The sequence below is a fragment of the Salarias fasciatus genome, chromosome 7 (assembly GCF_902148845.1).
Source record: "Salarias fasciatus chromosome 7, fSalaFa1.1, whole genome shotgun sequence".
NCBI classification, from domain to species: domain Eukaryota; kingdom Metazoa; phylum Chordata; class Actinopteri; order Blenniiformes; family Blenniidae; genus Salarias; species Salarias fasciatus.
Genome location: NC_043751.1, coordinates 18,851,818 through 18,871,978, shown reverse-complemented (window position 1 = coordinate 18,871,978; position 20,161 = coordinate 18,851,818). Strand labels below are relative to the sequence as shown.

Below are 20,161 nucleotides of genomic sequence, written 5' to 3'. Positions count from 1 at the left end.
TCCTAAATAAACTCAGTGTTTTGTCCCATTGAGCCTCATATGATCATCCTCAAATGTATTGATGGTGTGTAGTGTGTTTTTTCTTTCTAGTAATTTCCTTTAATTGAAAAACTGAAAAGTAATCTTCATTTTTTTTTTAAATATATTTTTCAAATGTCTGAAATAAATGCATGATGATCCACCAAACACACTAAAGTTAACTGTTTTTAATTCACATGTTCATAACATGAATTAAGCCCCACATAATGGATTTTATACTCGGCATTGCTCACTCCCAGGTGAGATCGAAATCACAAATCAGATGAAAATATAGCGTCCATGATGCGTGAAATACATCTGCTTGGCTTTTCACTTTGGAGGGGGATTGGTTTATTTTTCCAGTGTACACAATACCTGCTTGTGAATGTACATTAAACTATTATTTATACTGACAGCTTACAATTTAAATCACCATTGTCACAAAACACACAAGATATATGAGAATGTTTCTCAAGCAAAGCATATTTATAAAAACATTTTTTTGAATTCTATTGGATCATGTGCTCACATTGCGGATAATTATGTGGAATTATGTCGACAGGAAATCAGCAGAGGCAATGAGAAGCGACATTTTGAGAAAAGCCACTTTAAGCAGCGAAAAAGGGCCTGTTTTTGTCTGTCTGATCAATCCGAGCTGCGTGTTTAGATGTCCGCCAGAGGAGTCCTATGGATCGTACACAAACCCTCTGGCATGGCAGTGACAGGTGGGAACACTCAGCGAGAGGCGTGCCGCCGTCGTCCAGAAAAGGAAGGAGGTGTCTGAGCGACACCGGCCGTAAATAAGACATCCAGCGAGCTTCCCTGCCGCAGCCTCGCGCCGTCTCAGGCGACTGTGAGGAATCTTGACTTTGCACAGAAACACCGAGCCGACGTTCAGAGTCCCGACACCTCCGATTTGGCATCGCGTCTCCTTCTCCTTAACAGTTGCCTAAAGTGTATAATTAGCATCTGCTATTTTCGAAACAGGCGTCCCCATCTCAACACTCCGCTATCTTACACTTCTCTCTATTTACCCTGGAAATTTTTTTGGAGCAGGCATGTGAAGTTACTTGGTTACGCTTCACTTTGAAGGGACTTTTTAGGCACTTTGGGCTACATTTGTCGTCATGTTATCGAAAGTATACGCACGATCCTTTCTACCTTAACAAGCTCGGTTCACTGAAATTTATTCGTGTAATTTTCACACTTTTCATGACGTCAGCAAAAAAAAAAACAAAACAAAAAAACGCTTCTTTAGAGCTGAGTATCCTCTTTTCACATAAAATGAAACCGTCCCTTTTTGAAACTGTTGCAACACTTCTGTTGTGTTTTCAGTGTCATGGCCTTAAAACGTCCTTGCCAGCATTGTGTGCATTATTTTTGAACTCTTTCTCACCCAACTTCACGCCAGGCACCGCGAGCTTCATGTGCCTTTCATGTACTACAGTTGTTGTTTAGCTGTCACTGATTTACAAGGAATTATGGGACATCTGCTCCATAAAAATAGCATGAAATAGTTACTTTAGGAGCATGAAAAGGGAGAAATGTGAGCTTGCTTCTGCTTTACGCGCAAGAAATCTACAAGCGTGCTAAGCTGCACTGCCGATGATGAAAACCCAGTTGTTGTTGCAGAATAACGTGGCAAGAAAACCAATATGTGAACCTTCGTGTTTCAAACTGCACGGCTAAATATTTCACAGACATACAATAGAAGAGGAAGAGAAGAAGTTTCTCTCTTGATCTACCAGGAAGCGTTGTGATGTTGAAGTCTGAAATAAAAGTTTCAGCAGCTGCTGTGAAGAAGACACACAGTATGATAGCAGGCTGACTTTGGCCATCTGATGATCTCGTGTTTTTCATGCTGATATCAATCGCAAGAGAAAAACAACTGATTAATTACTAATCCGACTGTAATTAATCACACAATTTTTGAATTTATAACTAACACAAAATCACTAATTAAATGCACAAAAAATGGTTTATTCTAAATCCTTTAACTTAAGTGGAGAGCCTTCACACACACACACTAGTTTTTCATGATCAGAAAGGTTTCACTGTCTTCCTTCCTGTGTTCCCACTTTTGAATCTTAACACACTGCAACTAATTGTAACTCTGCACAAGTAGTGCCACAAAAACAAATGCTGCACGGTTGTTTTCAGCTTCTTTGACCTTTTGTATGTTCCAAAAAAGAACAAGAAGGAAAGGCTGTGCATCAGGACTTCAAACTCACAGATCAATACGTGGCCTCTGATTGTTAATGAGTTTACAAATGCAACATCAAAGCAAACATTTTAAGGCTTCGCCTTACCTTACAGGGTGTTTAAATTCCGGCTGATAATGAGTACACCCGGACGTCACTGATGACTGGAGTTTCAGACGGATAAGACTTAGTTTATTTTCTGGTGGCTTCAAGTCACTGGTAATTATAGTCATTGAAGTCAGGCTTTGTAGCGACGCACGCAGCTGGCAGAGACTCAAACATCTGCAGTCCATAACAAGACAACAAACTCCCAGGAGAGTGAGGAAAAAAAAATAAAAATAAGGGCTTCAAGGGTATGTTTGGTGTGATTAGACCTTCGTCTCACATGAACATGCTCAGCAGTGAAAAGCCCATCAAGTGCCATTAGTTCAGTGCTGCCGTAATGTGTAGTTTGTGTAACTTAAGCTGAAAGGCACGCATCGTTTTTGGGTCTGTCTTGAGAAGCGTTGTTGCAACATTTCTGAGGCCTTGGTGTTTTCAAATTTATCCACACAGTATCACTTCTTTGCTCACGAAAACAGAGCGAAGTAGCTACTAAACTGAACACGAGCATTGTTTTCCATCCGTAGTTCCTGTTGTGAAACAGGCGTTCGCATCATTGTAAACTGTTAGTTAACATATCGGTTGGAACAGCTGCATAAGGCCGATCCCTTGAAGCAGTCATCACATGAGTCTTTTTACAGTTGAAATTAATCTTTGAATTTTCAGCTGTGGTCGAAGGGTAGCACATGGACAGCCGACGAATCGCCTTGGGTTGAACAGATTTCCTCTAATCGTTTTCTCAATTGTCAACAAAAGTCTCATGACACATGCTTGAGGATTTGGGGGTTTCAATTATTTGCACCATTCTAAAATTAAAACAAATGAACTAAAGTGTGCGTGTGTGGCAAAGTGAGTTGTTGAACTGTTTGTCTTTTCTACATTGGATTTTACTTTAGAATGTAGAAAAAAACTATTGCTTACTGAAAGCTTTAGTATTCCAAACACTGTATTAAAACTCTCCTCCCAACACTACACAGTCATATTTAGATTTATGGCCTGTTGGACAACAATGTGCTAAAATGTTATGAATATGAAACAGGACTTTACAAAACAAACAAACAAAAACAAATAGTTGATCAGTCAACGAGGCAAATGATATGGGTAAACTGCTATTTTGAATGAACCGTCAGGAGACTGTTGTACGTGAAACAGAGATGCACATCACCCATCAGGCACTTGGATCCTGGTGCTTTGCATCGTCTTTTCTCTTCAGCCGTGACAGTCCAGTGGGATGTAGCATCCAGGTGCACATCAGGGCCTGGAATAGGTGTTGCGCCTCCTTTTCTTGTCCTGTTTTCATTTCCCCCAGGGATCGGAGGAGTGGGGCGACCTCTCCTGTGCCACATGTTCTTTCCACTTTTACACCGACTTTCTGTGATATATCACTTCAGTGTGTGAAGCTTCATCTTTTCTTGTCTTGTCAAACCATTGTCACTGCGATCACTTCTGTACAACGACCAGGCGGTCACAGTCATCGTGCCAGGAAGCGCACGAGTCGATGGTATCACGTCTCTGATCTGATTCTATTGTGGCACAGTGCTATGAGGGAATCAAGCAAATCCATCCCACCCATATTTTTTTTTTATTGTGCTCTCTCACCACCGCAGGGCAGGCAACATGGATGGCTTTTTTTCCTCTTGATGTTCCATTTGTCTTCTTCACTAGCTACCAGTTACTGAGAGGGTAGATTAAGCAGTTATCAGGCTATTCCAACACATGTAAAGTGGCTTCGCCAACCACAGCAGTCTTCTCTGTTACAGATCCTCATTCATTTTCCTTCAGCTCAACATCAGATATCAGATTAACTCCTGATAGTCTGTTGCTGCGAACGGTACCAGTCGAGTGGATTCCTTCTTGAGTAAGTGCAAGGATGAGAGGAACACTCGCATGCTCGTTGTCGAAGAACAACTGATGGTTCTGTTGTTTTGGGTATTGGCCGGGTCAGGCGGAGGCAACATGGCCACTTCTGTTCACATTGTACAAATCTCCCATGTTTATCTCAACATTGGAATACTTTCAGAACTGGCTAAGACAAGTGCTTTGTAACCCAATTTATGGGTTTTAGCTAGAGGGCGTTGCTTTAGCGTCCCTTGAATGGGACCATCTGTTCATTGACAGCTTCTCATCACTCACGGTGATTGCTGGTTTTCAACTTTGACGTGAGACGATCTACCAGCGGCGCGATCTGGCGCAGTAGATCTGGATGATCCTCTGTTCTTACTGTCTAGTTAGATTTATAGTGTGAGCTACCTGGAGCACTCGGTTGGCTTCGTGCCAAAAACATGTGGGTGGCTTGTAATGCCATTCAGTGACGAGTAGACCTCTTAGAGCCCAAACTGCTCCAGTTCGTTAGTCGTGAGTTTTAACGGTGAACAGTGATCACGCCTCCAACCTCACAATAAATACAAAACAAACCACAGTCGCTGTGTACAATTTACAAGGCAATTTGATGTGTCACTTTTAGAAGATTCAGATTTTAATTCACAAACTGAAACACAATGATCAACCTTCCTGAAAGTCAGCAGTTCTCCAGAAATCTCACCGTCACTCCTATGACACAGGAAAAACAGTATAAGGAGGTAAAATGAAATCCGACTCATCACACAAGAAAAAACATTGAGAAACTTAAAAAAAAAACAAACAAAAAAAAAACTGTTAACTCAATTCTCCAATACTCCAAATGAACAAATACAGAATTCAAAAAAAAGAAAAAAAAACAGCAATGCAAAACCTAACTGGAATTCATCATACACAAATAAACCTCTTCCTCATCCAACAACTGAAATATGAACACTTTCATTATAATAACAAAGAAAAAAGTATTTTCCATACTCCTTCAACATGAAGAATAAAAAACAATGAACGACTACTAAGCCGTTCTGTGTAATTCTACATTTCAAAGTGTGGGGAAAATACTGAGTGAAAAAGGAACTTTGTCGGCTTTAGTCAGACGTGAATCAGTCAAGCCCGAGCTGGGGGAGTGCACCTCCTTCTACTCCCCCCCTCCTTCTCCCGCCCTGCCTCGCTCTGAGTGTGCGTTATGGGAGGAGCTCCGGTTTGTGTGGCCACAGGCAGCTTGTAGTACGACACAGTGTCAGAGAGAGGGAGAGAGTGGACCTGCGGACTCAGAGCTGTCATCTAACAGAGCTTTAAACTCTGCTGTTTCTGTGGATTTTCTTCTCGCCGTTCCCACCGGAGGAATCAATCTGTCTGTGCCACCTAAAGGGAACCTGCTTTAGATCTGAAGGGATTTTTTTTTTTTTTTTTTCACTTCACGGCTGACTGGGACAGAGCGTAAGTAATGTTGAGAGAGAGAAAGAGACAGAGACAGAGAGACTACCCTTGTGTTCATTAACTGTGTGGTGCTGTGGCTGCATGAATCATTGATGCCGGTACGCTGCAGTTCTGGTTACCCATTGAAACGGCGCTGGGGTAACCTGTCATGTCCCTGTTTGGCTACTCTAAAGTTTTTATGGCTGCGACTGTGACGGGGTTTGTTGTTAGTTTCTAGGAAAAGTGGGTGTTAGCTGATATGAGACAGCCCTCCATCCTCTTCAGTGGGTCTTTATCGTGAAGTGATAGGGGGGGGTGAAGGGGTGAGTAAAGACCCAGCCTGCATGCAAGCATCTGTACGACTGCATGCTTACATTTGTGGTCGATTCTGTACATATTGCAGATACATACATATGAAGAAATGTGGGTCTTGAACTTACTCTCCTTGGAAACTCAACCATTTCCTTGGGTGTGTTTTATTTGAAGGCTGAAAAGCATGACTGATTCATAAAGAGGAGGCACAACTCACAAGAACTGAGCTGTAGCTTAAGGGTGAAGCGTATATACACTTTGTATGAACCCAGAGGAGTGTGGAAAGTCTGATGGGCATCTGCAAGAAATGATAAAAGTATCAACAATTTATTTTCCGCGTGTCTCCCGTCATGATGGTTTAGAGCCGGCACAGGGAAACTGGAGCACTTTGTGCATTGTGACACTGGATAAGGGTTCATAATGTGGCGCTGGAACAACACAGAAGCATCAGGTGTTATTATGTGAAATTCAGATCTGTCACCCACACACTGCTGGCAGTGCAACCTACACCAATGCCAAATTGTCAGAAGTGTGGGTGGTAGTTAATGGATGGAAACCGTAAATGGAAATGTTTGAGGAAAGTCAATGAGGTGAACTCAGGATTTTTATTTACTTTTTGTATCTTTACAGTGTGCATGGAGCTACAGCATTCCTTTGAATGGCAGTTAAAGGTTAATAATGGGATAATAACTTTTCTCTCAACATATTTCATATCTTCCTTTCACTATTTAAAAAAAACTAAATGCATTAATATGCAAGAAAAACTTTTTTTTTTACTGTAAAATGTATTTTAAATGCAATGCAAATATATTAGTAACAAGATGATCTGTGTAGTTGTTAGTGTTGACATGTTTTATTATAGCTGGTAGGCACCAATCAACCACAACATTATGATTTGAGTAAAGCTTATTATCTTATTATCAGAGTAACTGTCAGTGGGTGGGGTATATTAAGTAAGGAAGTGACCAACTTTTTTTGCTTATGATATAATGTGTTAGAAGAAGAAAAAAAGGGAGAGGATATGAACAAGTTTGACAAGATCCCAGATGTGAAAAACAGATTTCTGGGTCTAACCTGCTGTTACTGGGTGATGTTCCCCAATCTACAGTGGTCAGTATCTTTTAGAAGAGGCAAAATATGAGTTGACCGAGGCTCATTCATGACAAACATTAAGAAACATTTGAAGTACATCTCAAGCTCATTCAGGTTGGATGGGAAGCCTCCAGAAGCACACAGACATTTTTCTCACATCTCGCCAGAGATGTTTAATCCGATTCGACGTTAGACTCTGGTTGGACCACTGAAGGACATTCGCAGAGCTGTCCTGAAGCCACTCCTTTGATATCTTGGCTGTGGGCTTCAGGTTGTTGTCCATCAGCCCAGTCTGAGGTCCAGAGCGCTCTATAGCAGGTTTTTATCCTCAACATCTCGCTGATGCATTCATCTTTCCGTCTCTCTGATGCTTCCACCATGGTGGCATAGGACAGAGTAGGCCTGGTGAAGAGCGGTGCCTGGTCTAATCCAAACATGACACCTGGCATTGATACCAACGTCTTCAATCTTTGTCTTATCAGACCAGAAAATCAGAGTCTGTCTGATATATTTTGGTAAAGTCCAGGTGGGCTGCCACGTGCTTTTAACTCAGGGTTGGTTTTCATCTGACCACTAAGGTCCCGGAGCTCTGACAGACTGACCATCAGCTTCTTGGTCACCTCCCTGACTGAGGCCTTTCTCATCTGATTGCTCAGTTTAAACACTCAGCTAGCTCTAGGTTCCAAACTTCTTCAAGGGAGATGGAAGCCCCTGGGCTCACTGGAAAAATGAATCGCTGGTTACACTGTCCAGATCAACTATGCAACTGCACAACTTCAGAGATCTACTAAGTCTATGCCTCAAAGCATCTGGGCTGCTGTAGCATTAAGAAGTGGACTAACTATATTAGTCATAATGTTATGGATGGCCGGTGTTTCGTCTTCAAAAGCAGCTTTCTCGTGTCAAACTCTACACATGCCTCATCCTAAGGTCAAACATCCACATCGTAACAATACGCAAAACGCATGTTGGCTCGGAGGGAAACTCACACGTTCTCGGCTCCCCTCAGCTTCTCCAAGAGGAAAATCAGCTTCGCTGTCATCTTATACGGCCTCCACCAACCCTCTCAGAAGCCTGTCCGGTTGTGTGTAGTGAGCAGCAGCAGGGCAGCTTGACATGGCAGATGGTAGATCCTCAAGTGATCAACAAACACCCTACAGAACTGATCTAAGTGGGAGCCTCCGTGAGTTTTTTTTTTGAGACTTGACTGATTATTCCACAAGAGGGTGGAATATAATCAACTGTGTTATCATATCTGCGACTGAGGGTTTTTCTGTTTTTCCACAGCCTTGTGTATGGAGATTCATGTGTCTGCTGTAGGAGAAAAGCTTGTCTGTGCTGACCTTGGCCCGCTGTTTTCTTTTGGTTTGATCCACAAAGAAAACAGCTGGCAGTTGCATTCTGGATACCGCCGGCCTCCACAATGAGCCGCCTGTATGATGCTGTCAGAGACGCTTTGGCTCGTTGGTAAAGCACGGTGCCTGTTATATCAATAGCTCAATCCGGACCCGGAAAAAAATGATAATTTATGACACGTTGGCAGGTAAGTTTACAAAGTGCTTGGTTGTCGGGGATCACTAAAGCATTCCCCTGCAGATTGAGGGTCTGCTTGATTCAATATTGCTGAAAGGAATATCAGCAAAAAAACTGTAAATATGATACTGTGCTGTGAACCAGCTCTAAACAGTGAACAACCTGTTGCAGGCTTTAAATATGACAGGGAAAAAAACAAAGTGACAACCAGTCAAACTGAAACTACGCGTTTTATCACAGAGTAATTCCCTACGTTGGCCCCATATGCACATTTCTATTTTGTCAGCATGTCCCAGGGGTATTTTCTCAGCCTGGTCTGATCCTTCTTCTCGGTCTGTACTTAACATCAGGTTGGCTCTTGTCCTGTCATGGTTTGTGAGAAAGAAAAATGAGATTCTTCCCTTTTTTTGTGTCATGCAATATACTTTCGTCATTCATACGTCCGTATGGTCTCAAAGTTTAGTTTCTAAATTGTGTGAAGTTGCACAAGATTTGACAGCGTGTCTGATAAAGGTCACTCATGGACATTGGGTTTAGAATCACTTGAGAAAAATGTGTGTGCGTGCATGCCTGCATGTAGTTGAATAATCGAGGAATGAAATGGTGAGTTTCATAAACACATTGGTCAGCTAGTGTTTTCAGCATCTAGTGGACTTATTTAATTGTATTTACATATTGTATTGAATTTGAATGATTTCGTTTTAAAAGGAGTCATTTCAATATCACCTAAGAAATCAATATTGTGCTCATTTGGGGGATGTTTGTAAAAAAAAAAATAGAGTGGCAGAGTGATGAATAAGGTAGAGGTTGAGTCTCAGCTTTCTGTTTGGACTTTGCTCGTTGTGTTTTCGTTCAGATACTCTCTTCCTGCAGTGATCCAATGACATGAAAGTCAGATGAACCGAGGAATGTAAATTGTTTGTAGATGTCCATGCAGGAGTGATTGTTGTGGTCCAGTGGAAATAAAAAGTTTGGAGGTTTGATCCCTTATCTCTTCTGTCCAGATGTCGAATTGTCCTTGTGTGAGACAATGAACCCCGAGTTTCTCCTCACGGATGGTAGCTGTCAAAGCTGGTGTGTGAGGGTGTGCATGACTGTGTCCGTGAATGAGTGAATGTGACAGATCGCATAAAGCGCTTTGGGGCTGCAACAAGCAGTAAGATGTATTATATAAGTAAAGTCCATTCACCAGTTGTTAGCCCTGCCAGGGAGGATAGGCTGAAGGTGTGGAAACAAATATTGATAGATATAAGAGACAGATTGAGATTTGTAAATGTTCTTATTCAACAGATTGAGCCATATTTCTTTCTTATGCCACTTTTGAGGAAGATATTTATCTAGATTTGTTTCAAGATAAAAAACAGTGTTTTCTTCATGTGGTTTGGAAAGTGAAGGCAAAACTTACCAAGTTTATTCTATTTCTTTTATTTTTTTCAAATATTGAATTGCTGATACCACAAAGATAATATATCTCAACTCAAATTGAGGAGATACCGTGCAAAGGCCTCTCCACAATGTTGTTATTTTTTATCTGTTTTCAATTTGCTGTGACGTTATTTGGCTTCCGAGTTGTTTGTTTTTGTTCTCATATAAATTAGTAACAAAAGGGTTAACAGCTGGGACACACGAGAGGTGGGCCACTGAGGGACCGGCCACTTGTAACCCAAAGGTTAAATACAGGCCTTCAGGGAGTCCTATTACTGCGGACTCACTGATGGGAACTCTGCAAACATGCATTCTGGGAGCACAGCGGGCTCCTCTGTTTATTCCCAGTCCAGTGCTGTGCCATGATGTGGGAAACGACTGCGGACGTGGAACCGGGCCAGATTACTGTTTGCTCTAGCGTTTCAGAGACCCTCACATTTTGCTTTTAGCCCGTATGAAACACAGAAATAAACACATCACGTGTCCGTGAAGAACTCCGAGACGCCGCCTCGCATGTGCACTGCTTTATTTCAGATGTACACAAGGCTTCGAAAGAGCCTTGAAAACCAGGCTGAGCGTGTTTACGCGTAATGTCAGCATCTCGTAGATGCTGTTGTGAGAATTGCCTTTGCAGGTTATGTTTCCACAGCCCCTCACCTCACACCTGTTCTTCTTGCACGTTGCACGTGCTTTAATTGTGAGATCCACGAAACGGCCGCGCTTTCCTGACGCTGGAGTTATGAGATCTCCACGAGATCAAATACGGGCGAAATGCACGTCATGCTGTTCGTGGTCGAACATGTTTGTGTGCTTCCTGACATGAGCACAAGAGTGGGTCTGATGATTGAATTAGCCTCCAGTCGAGCCGTGTTTAGCCGCTCGTCCCTCCCCCACCGCTGTGATTTGATATCTCTGTGCATTCCACGCCGTGCCCTTTACTCCGCTAATGGTGCCACTGACCCTTAAAGACATTCTTGTTGTAGTTCTCTGATCGCATACGTCTAATTGGCTCAGTGTAAACAGACTGTGTTTTTCTTTAATTTCCAAGGACATTCTCCACTAAGAAGTGACTTATAATCACATATTTGGGTGCACGTGATTGTTTATAACACTAATAATGTTGGTATTGTCTGGGTTGAAATAGTATTTTGTCTTTGTATCACCTCCTGATGTCCAGAAACAGAATGAGCAGAGGTCAAAGATCACTTCTGTCCCTTGCAAATGATCCTCAACGGAATGGTCTTAAAATGCCCTGTTTTATATGCATGTATCTGCACTCATGCGTGATGGAAGAAGTTTAACCTCATTCAGAATGAATTCATGCACATGGAAGGATTCACACTTTTTAGAATTTACATATAAATATAATTTTCACAAACTATTTGTAAATGCTCACGTGTGTGCACACACACATATAAATTCCATATTGAAAAAATACATACATTTTTGTAAATCACAAAAATGGTTCTTGTCATACTTATTTCAAAAGGAAATTCAAGAAATCAATGTGTTCTACATGAATGTTATTCAACATGTGAGACATGCATTACACACCAGAAAGCTTCTGATTTGCAGCATCTTCAGGAATATGGTTGTTCCAAGGATTATTGCTTTCATCTGTGTTTTCGAAAAGATATCATCACAACACACAATTTCAAAAATAGTTTCATCCAATGTGTCGCAGTGACAAATTAAAACAGTTAAAGAGGCTTAAGAGCAACTCCTGAAGTGAAAATGCAATGCAGACGATACTTAAGAATTTCCCAGATATTTTAAACTGTACTTAAAATGCACTGAGATACCACAAGAAGAGCTTTGGTATTTCCTGTAGATCCAAATGGCTGCTAACAATAATATCTGGATATGAAAAAAATTAGGAAGTCCCGCTTTCAACTTTCAACTCTAAAATGTGTTTTTCGCGTGAGTTGTGGAGGTGGTGCGTGTGTGTGTGTGTGTGTGTGTGTGTGTGTGGGTTGGGTGGGATGGGGGCACTGTGCCTCATCATCACACACTTGAACAAAAGCATCTTTGAAAGTTGCAGGATTTATATTCAGGCTGCTGACCATGTGTTCCCGTTTGAACGTGTGATTGTGTGACTCTGACTGCATTTATAGGTTCTAAGGTTGAAGTTATTTTGTTATAATATTCAGGTTTTTGGTTCTTTTTATTGAAATCTGCAGTTTTGTATAACATATATTATCCAGAGAATTGTTTTTTCAGTGACAATACTGAACCCACACTACTTCATTTGTTTAATTATTTGAAATATTTAAGTATTCATCACAAATCCTCATCTGAAAGACATTCATCTGTAAAAGTTTGGCCTGTCAGAATAGGAGGGAATGAGTTTGTTTTATTTAGTTTTATGTCCAGTCAAATACCTCATCACGAAAACCTTTGAGAACTGAAGTGTGCACCATTGTCCCCGGTTATTCGGGCTTTGTCATGTCCCTTTTTGCCAGAAGGACCCTCTTGGAGTGGAGCTGTTCACAACACTTCAGACATCTTCAGGCGGCAGGCGGCTCGTCCGCCAGCTTTGACAGGCCTGATATTTCCACAGTCGTAGCAAATCCACTCTCCTCCTTAGAAAATCTTGTATAGATCCTGTCTTTTGTCACTGTAACATGATCCCGTTTCCTCAGTGCTTCCTGCCTTTAGTCCAAGTGGTGGAAATAGAGATCGAGCAAAGGGGTTAAATGGAATAGAGACCACAGGACAGGAGCAGACTAAAAGCTTCCTGTGGCAGAGCAGAGTGTAAGCCGGAGCTGGCAGACGGGCTGGCAGGGCAGATGTTTTAGGTGAGAGGCCCAGTAGATAGCATCGCGTGAATAATTCATCAGATCGGATTGAAGATGTGATATATTAGGACACAGTACACAGGCCGTCTTGTGGGCCCTTTCAGCACTTTTTGTGCAGCTCTAGTGGCTGCAGGGCTCTGATCCCCTCCCGCGTCTCTGCTTTCGTTCTGGCAGTTAGCCACCGCAGTCTGGGCCGTCGAGTAGGCAGTCATAGATGCGCTGGCTGGAGGTCTGGAGAGGCCTCCAGACATCTGGAGGGGATGAAACCGTTCAGCATGCAGGTGCAGTTTAAGCTCACAGGAACTAATGCTGTTGATTCGCCGGTATGACTTTTGCTATTATGGTCGGTGGTGACAGCAGATGCCTCGGTGCTTTTAATGAAAAGAGAATCTCCCCCAGCAGGTAATCAGATTTGTCAGTAAGACTCACTGAGTCAGAGTTATAATTGTGTTTCCTGCGTTTTGCATTTGTTGTTGACACAGAGAAGCATCTTGTGGTCTGAAGTCTGGACTGTTTGTCTACTTCTTCCAGTGTTTAGCAGTAATACAAACAAAACAAGTCTGTTTATTCTGTTCCTAGTCATGGATCAGCGACCTTACATTATACAGTTTATAAATAATGGCATGAATCACTTTGGGTCCTCACGTTAGCGCCAGAGTCCAGCGTAACAAACTGAGGAGCCTCTTGTGGGAATTGAGTGACTGGGCAGAGAAGATGTTTGTTTACATGAGACTTGAATGTTTTCAACCACTAATTCACTTTAATACTGATCATATAAATTTGATCTTTACACACAATTTATTTTTATATAGTTTTGAAAAGAAAAATGCTGTTATTCCTAGTTTGCATGATCATTTTGTACTCAGAAGTTGGTGGACACCGGCCTGGACATCTTGCGTGCCTTTGATTTGTCAGTGAGCATGCCCGGCTTTCGAGTAACACCTCATTTCACCTCCATCGCTCCATTAAATCGGCCCCCACTGACACGCAGCCCGCTCTGGGGGCGCCGTGTGAACATGTCAGGACTCCGACTGCCCCTCATGCGTGCGCTCGTGTGGGTTTACATGACAAACAAAGGCACCTGAACTTTAAGTTTCATTTTCGTGTTGGAAATGCAGTTCTGCTGCCCAGTGGGAGCAATTTAGCTTTGGGCTTTGTAAGATCGTTTATCTTTTCAAATAGGATTCTGTTTATCTGAGATGAAGAAACATTTAGTGTCTGGACAATGATTAACTCATCATGTGGTATAGCATATTTTCCTGTATACCTGCAGCCAAGCACACTGAGCTCTGTCATCTGATAGCTCGCTAATCCCCTTATTATGCTTGTCCGGTTATATAGAACAGTCAGTCAGCCATTAAATCATCCAGCCCAGCGATCAATGCGGGGCCGATAATTTTTCTGCGTGTGGGACTGATTTAAAGGGAAACACAGGATATGCACAGGGGAAGCACATGAAGTCCAAACAAGTACATTATGACCTAAACCGAACAACGCGAGACGGACAGTTTTACCCATGAGTGACTGCATTAGCATCGCCTATTAGCTGATGCTTCTGAGTGACAAGAGCTCATCTGATTGGTAGGAATGGGCAGATACGCTGCCCCCGCAGGTCATATCTGGTCGTCTGGGATATTGGATGTCAATGATTGGAATTTACCCCAAATATCAGCGCGCTAAAGGATTCGCAGGATGGCTCAGATGACTGGGATACCAGGGCTTAAGTGACTGCTGAAGACTCGGCGTGAGGAATGTGCAGCTATCTATTGATCTTTGCTAAGTGAGGTCACCTCATGTGGGGGCAGCTGCCCCACTCTCAGACCTCACATAAAGGACGCCAACTCCCCACACAAAGATATTTGAATGTGGTTGATGCGCCAAATAAAGAGGTTAAATACAGAGGATTTCATGTGTGAATGATGTCAACTTGAGGTTTGAAAGCCAGCGAAACGACTGCAGGGACACTTTACAAATCTGCTGCCTGAGGATCATTTCTAAAGTCATGTTTCATGAACTTGATGTTGTGAACAGACTCCCAGTTCTCCATTCCCATATTGCTAAAAGGTATTATTATGTAATGATTAGAAGTAAAATCTGGGCTTGATCCCAGGCTTATGGAATTGCATATTCTCTCTTAGCATGCATGGGTTTTCTCCAGATTTGTGAATGCATGTGTGTGTGTTTGCAGCATCGTCGTCATCTGAACTACTCCAAAGATCCCAGATTATTCTAGCTTTAGAAGATTATTATCAGAGCTAAAATGATTACTTCATTAATCCGTTATTTGATATAAAGATAGACGATCACATCTCTCCACATCATTTACAGATCTTAAGCTCCTCCACATGATGGAAATCGCTGAATGTGCTTGAGAGATTTGAACCGTGGTTCGAACCAGGAGGGTTTACAGCTTGTAGACTTCAGATTCCCAGTTGAAGGCCGGTCTGCGGGATGTGGGGAGGCGGTCATTTTGAGCTTTTTATCGGTCCCGCACAGTGATGGATGTGTGCGGCTCCCTGCCCAGTGGCCTATAGCCTGAGCTTCTGTTTAAGCCTCTAAGCTACTGGAATGCATGCAGCTTCTTGCTGCGGACATCAAGGGAGAACAGCTCCGCCGCTTTGTCCGGCGTTTTCATGGATGCCACACCAGCCTAATCAATTTCAAAGAGAACAACTACTTCAGTGCGCTGTTGCTGATTGAATGGTGCTTGAATTTACATGGACAAGCAGCACATTATTTCTTTGAATTGTCATCAAGAAGTTACATAGCTAAGTGAAGGTTGTTTAATGTCGTGGTTCATCCAGATTTTGCAGCGTTTTCAGTTGTTAATTTTCTAATTTTGTATTTTAAAAAAAACCCCATTAATTTAGGAAGGTAGTTCTAGTTTTTATTGAGCTTTTTAAGTGTTACTACGATGGAATAAGACGTGTTTATGGTTGGAAAGCGTGAAGACTCAGCCGTCATACAGAGGTGTGAGATGAGCTCATTCGTTCGTGTGCATAATGGCACACATTTTCAGGTGGTGGTGCGAGGAGGTGTTGATGGTGTTGTGGTGCAGCTGAATGAATTAAACATTCATAAAAAGTTACAGTTTGCTCCTTATTTTCCAAATTAACAAGATTCCTTTTCTTAATTTCTCAGTTAAGTGACTGATTTTCTGTTATATCACCGTGTAGGCTGTTTAAATGCATTTTAATGCGTGATCTGTGTGTCATTGTGTGCTGATGTGATACAGTTGTGTACAGAGGGTTGGGATTAGTGATTGGTTGACAGAGGCATTATGTTCTCTTTGCTTAGAACAGGTGGACATTCACGGTGTTGATGGTTTCTGTAGATAACGGCTAAACCGCACTCCTGATTCATGGCGTTTTGATATATAAAGTAATTTCATTGTAACATCCTTATGAATATGTTTTTTTTCTTCCAAACAAGGCACATTTGCTGAGTTGCAAATCACAGACTTATGAAGGGAAACAAGCGCCGCAGACATACTTCACCTCGCGTCAGTGTCAGTTAACATGCTGGCTTTATCAGGGTTGATATTCCATCCAGCAAATGGAAACAAAAAGAAAAAGAAAAAAAACATAGCAAACAAGTGGAGACATTTTGAATGGGACTGAGTGTTTCAACAGACCTGACCTACTTTACAGCAGCCAGGGCTGAAACGTTCCTCACCTGTGTCTGGCAGCAGCCAGGAGACCTCATAAAAACACAGACCTTCAGTGTCTCACACTGCGCACGGGGTTTTATAAGCCTATATTTGCTTTTATTATTTTTCATTTCTGTCATAAAATAGTCATTGACAAGCTTGTTGCCTCTACGAGCAACGGTTGATGCAGACTCTCGTGTTACCCTCTCACCTCCTGGCAGACGACTCTGACATTAAGTCCGGCGGAGTTTTCAGCCGCAACTCCAAAAGCTAGAAATCTGACCTGCGTCCAATTCCAGGTTCTCAGACGTCAACGAAATACTGCAGCACCTTCATTTCTTTTCTTCAAATGCACTTCTGAGGGGATTAGCAGGATAAACGTGGATGCCTCAACGTATGCCTTTTAATACAACTACAGCAACAACACAAAGCTCCAGCTGTAAGTAAATCCTCACTATCATGGAAATGTTGGCTTATTTCTCCATGGGATTTTTTTAGTACATAAATATTGGAGCATAGAAACTGTTTACAGAGAACCTTTGTGTTTAATATTTATTAAATAAAGCACAAACATCTCTTGTAGTTTAAATGGCGTTGCACCAATTGTCAGAATACAATGAGCTTCAGACTGAACTTCACACCACTGAATTTGCTGATTTGGTGAACGTGGAAAGTTTGGCAGAACTGATGAGGTAAAGTAACAAGTGTTCACTAATTAATAATGCATTATGATTAAAACCAAACAATGAGCGTGTTTCCTTTTTGGAAAAATAGAGTTTGACAACGGTAAAGCTGAAAAGAAATAAGCCATTTCAGCAAGATCAACAGTGTAGGCGTCTTCCTGAAGGTGTGTCGGCTTACTCTTGAGGGTTTGAAAGGAGAGTGGAGAGAAGGAGAAAAGTGCAAACTTTTTGTCAGTTTCATCTGCGTTTGAAACTTTACCAACAACACAAAAAGGAGAAAATGTGCCAGGATCGTTCTTCATGTCTGGAACTGTAAAAGGCTGTCAGAGAGGCGTTCCGTATAGCTTCGGGTGGATTTCTAACTCAAATCTTGATAAGGAAATTACAGTTTGATGTGAAGACCAAGTGAAGAAAAAGGTGTTTTTAGTCCTGTCGTTTGCCCTCGCCCCTCTCAGTTTTAAAGCACTCTCCCGTCCATTGTGGGGCCCCCGCTGCTCTTCTTTCACCCACTTTGGCGTTGATAGTGATAGCAGGCCTGGCGACAGACCCGGTTCCACTACTTTACATTTCATCAGCAAGCTGCTTCTGCGAGCGCCACATCTGTTATGGAAATTTGTGCGAAGAGGGAAAATGGAATGAAATTGAATATTTTCACTTCTGAGACAGGGTTGATTTGACCACTTGTGTGGATTTCAAAGACAGAACCTTACGAAAGGTGATGGAATACACTCATTCACTTTCACAGTCATATTTTCCATTAATCTATCAATACGCCCTTAATTCCTGATGCCCTCAAATTTGGGATGTTTTAGGATTATGGGCACTTTTGATAAACCTCACAGTTCCTGACCGAGTGTCACGAGCCCCGAAGGAGAAGCACGCTTGATGAATTTAACTCCCAGGAACCTTAAGTTCAAAATGTCCCCTATCTCTGTTCAATAGTTTAATAAGATTTTAATTAGGCAATTAAAAGTCTTTGGAATAGCATATGGTCATAATTACTGCTGTATGCTTCACTCTGCCACGAATGAGCCATTAATTATTCCGAGCTGGATCTGGGGATTGGACTTTAAAATGGGTCGAGCAGGAAGAAGCGGGTGTTTCTGTAGACATCGCAGTTACTTTATTAGAGATGCAGACTTCTGAATTTATGCTACATGGAGAAACTGGAATTGAATACACAGTCAGATAAACGACAAAGTTTTTTTTTTTTTTTGCTCTTTGCAAGCTGTTTGTAGTTGCTGGACCGTTCCCCAACAAGTGTGTTTCTACTCATCTGACGACGTGGAGCTCTCTTCACCTCCAAAACGCTCTTGAAAAGTTCATCGCTCAGGACAATCCCACTTCCTTTTCTGTACACACAGTGCATTGACCTTCCTTCTCTCCATCCTGTCAGCCAGCTGTCTCACTTTACCATTCATAGTACTGATGTTCAGACTCTTCCTCTCCTCCTGACTCACCCCCACCCTCCTACTGCCTACAGTGCTATTGGCCAAAAGCACCAGTGGCGTTTATCGGTAAACTAAGCACGGGTTTTTATATATTTCTTCCATATCTGTCAGCCTCGCCTCGAGTTGTTTCTGGGGTTGTTTCGGGTAATGAATCACTAAGAGCTGTTTGAGATGGAAACTTTTGTGATGTCTTACTCACAGACAGGTATATCTGGACGTGCTGTTGCACAATAACGGACGAGGGCAGTGGCAGCAGTGCAGTGAGTGTGTCAGCGGCGCACGCCCACACAGTTTAGCCGGTGAAATCAGCCACTCTTGCCCGTACGTGCGGGCGCGCTCCTCCATTAAAGCCTCCCCCCTGACAGGCGATATCCTCCACGTCACACATCTGAGAGTCGTTCAGCCACGTGGGGGCGCGGAGGGGGCACCGAGAGGAGGCTCCGATCGCGGGCCGGAGGCCACATGTGACCCGGGTCAGCGGGAGGGTGAGCCTCCGACGTGCCCGCCTGTACAGGTGGCGTCTTGACATGACGGATGCGCCAAAAGGTCGTATTTTTCAGTCAACACTTTTCCAGTCAACAGGCTGCGTGAGGAATCCGGAGAGCCTTGACCCCCTCCTACTCTACTCAAATAACAAATGTTAACAGGGATGCCACCTGTTTCTGCTGTATGCGCGTTGCTGCTATTTATAAAACTCCCGGTCTCATAAGTGGACCTGTCATTGGGCCGACTTTGACTTAGAATAATACATACTGATAGTTTTAGGGTGTCCAAGAAGCTTTATTACAGGAAATGACTGGCAGTGTGTGCTGGGAATTTCCCTGTTTGGTTAAATATATAACGTATTTCCTCTTTTGTGACATATTGTACTGTGGAGGGCTTTGACAGTGCGGAAAGAAATCCATACATTCTTGAATAAAAATTATAATGTAAAAGTTATAAGGCTTCACATTGACAGCTTTGCAAATTTTCCTGAGGCTTTTTTTTTTTTTTTTTTTTTTTTGTCTTACCACAGTGTTAATGAATCAGTCTTTCTCCTGTGACAAGTTCACACTCTATTCCCAGCAGAACTTCTCACTGCTTCATTTTACAGTCTCTTCCCTTTCCTGGTTAATTATTCTCACTGCTCAGACTGTCGGGCCTGTTGCTTTTTCTGACAGAGGTGATGAGAGTGTGAGCTGAACCCTGTGAAACATCATGACTGCAGCAGTTTTAAAGTGGGGACATCCCCACACCTACTTGCAAGAAAGACAAAAACCAAAGAACTGTTCTACAATCATTTGAAAACTTTTGAAAAAACATTTAAAAAAAAAAAAATCTTTCAAGATGAACAGGACACATTTTACCTGAAAATGAAATCTATTTTTTCCCCCCTAAACTAAGGAAATTCTTGAAAACTGAAGTCAAAACTGTGGCGCAGCAAAAAGTCAAAAACATTCCTGAAAATTAATTTAGCAAACAGACAAAATTAAGTAACAGAATCATTTTGTTTTCCTGTGCAAATCAAAAATAAAACTTTCATTTCACTGAAAGTGAAAGTGTTTTTTTTTTTTGATTGTTTGTTTTGACAGAAGCTTTAAAATGAAAAATGCAGAGCAGCCCTAAAGTCTAGTGGTTTAATTCT

General features: G+C 42.2%; 1 protein-coding gene across 1 annotated transcript in view; it reads left to right on the top strand.

Annotated features, from left to right (window-relative positions):
• Window positions 1-5,356: 5,356 nt before the first annotated feature.
• The window catches only part of sema4ba (sema domain, immunoglobulin domain (Ig), transmembrane domain (TM) and short cytoplasmic domain, (semaphorin) 4Ba), a 41,708-nt gene continuing 26,903 nt past the window's right edge, over window positions 5,357-20,161 (top strand). The window contains exon 1 of the mRNA XM_030095744.1: window positions 5,357-5,615. The gene's annotated coding sequence lies outside the window, so the exon portion shown is untranslated. The remainder of the gene's footprint in view (window positions 5,616-20,161) is intronic.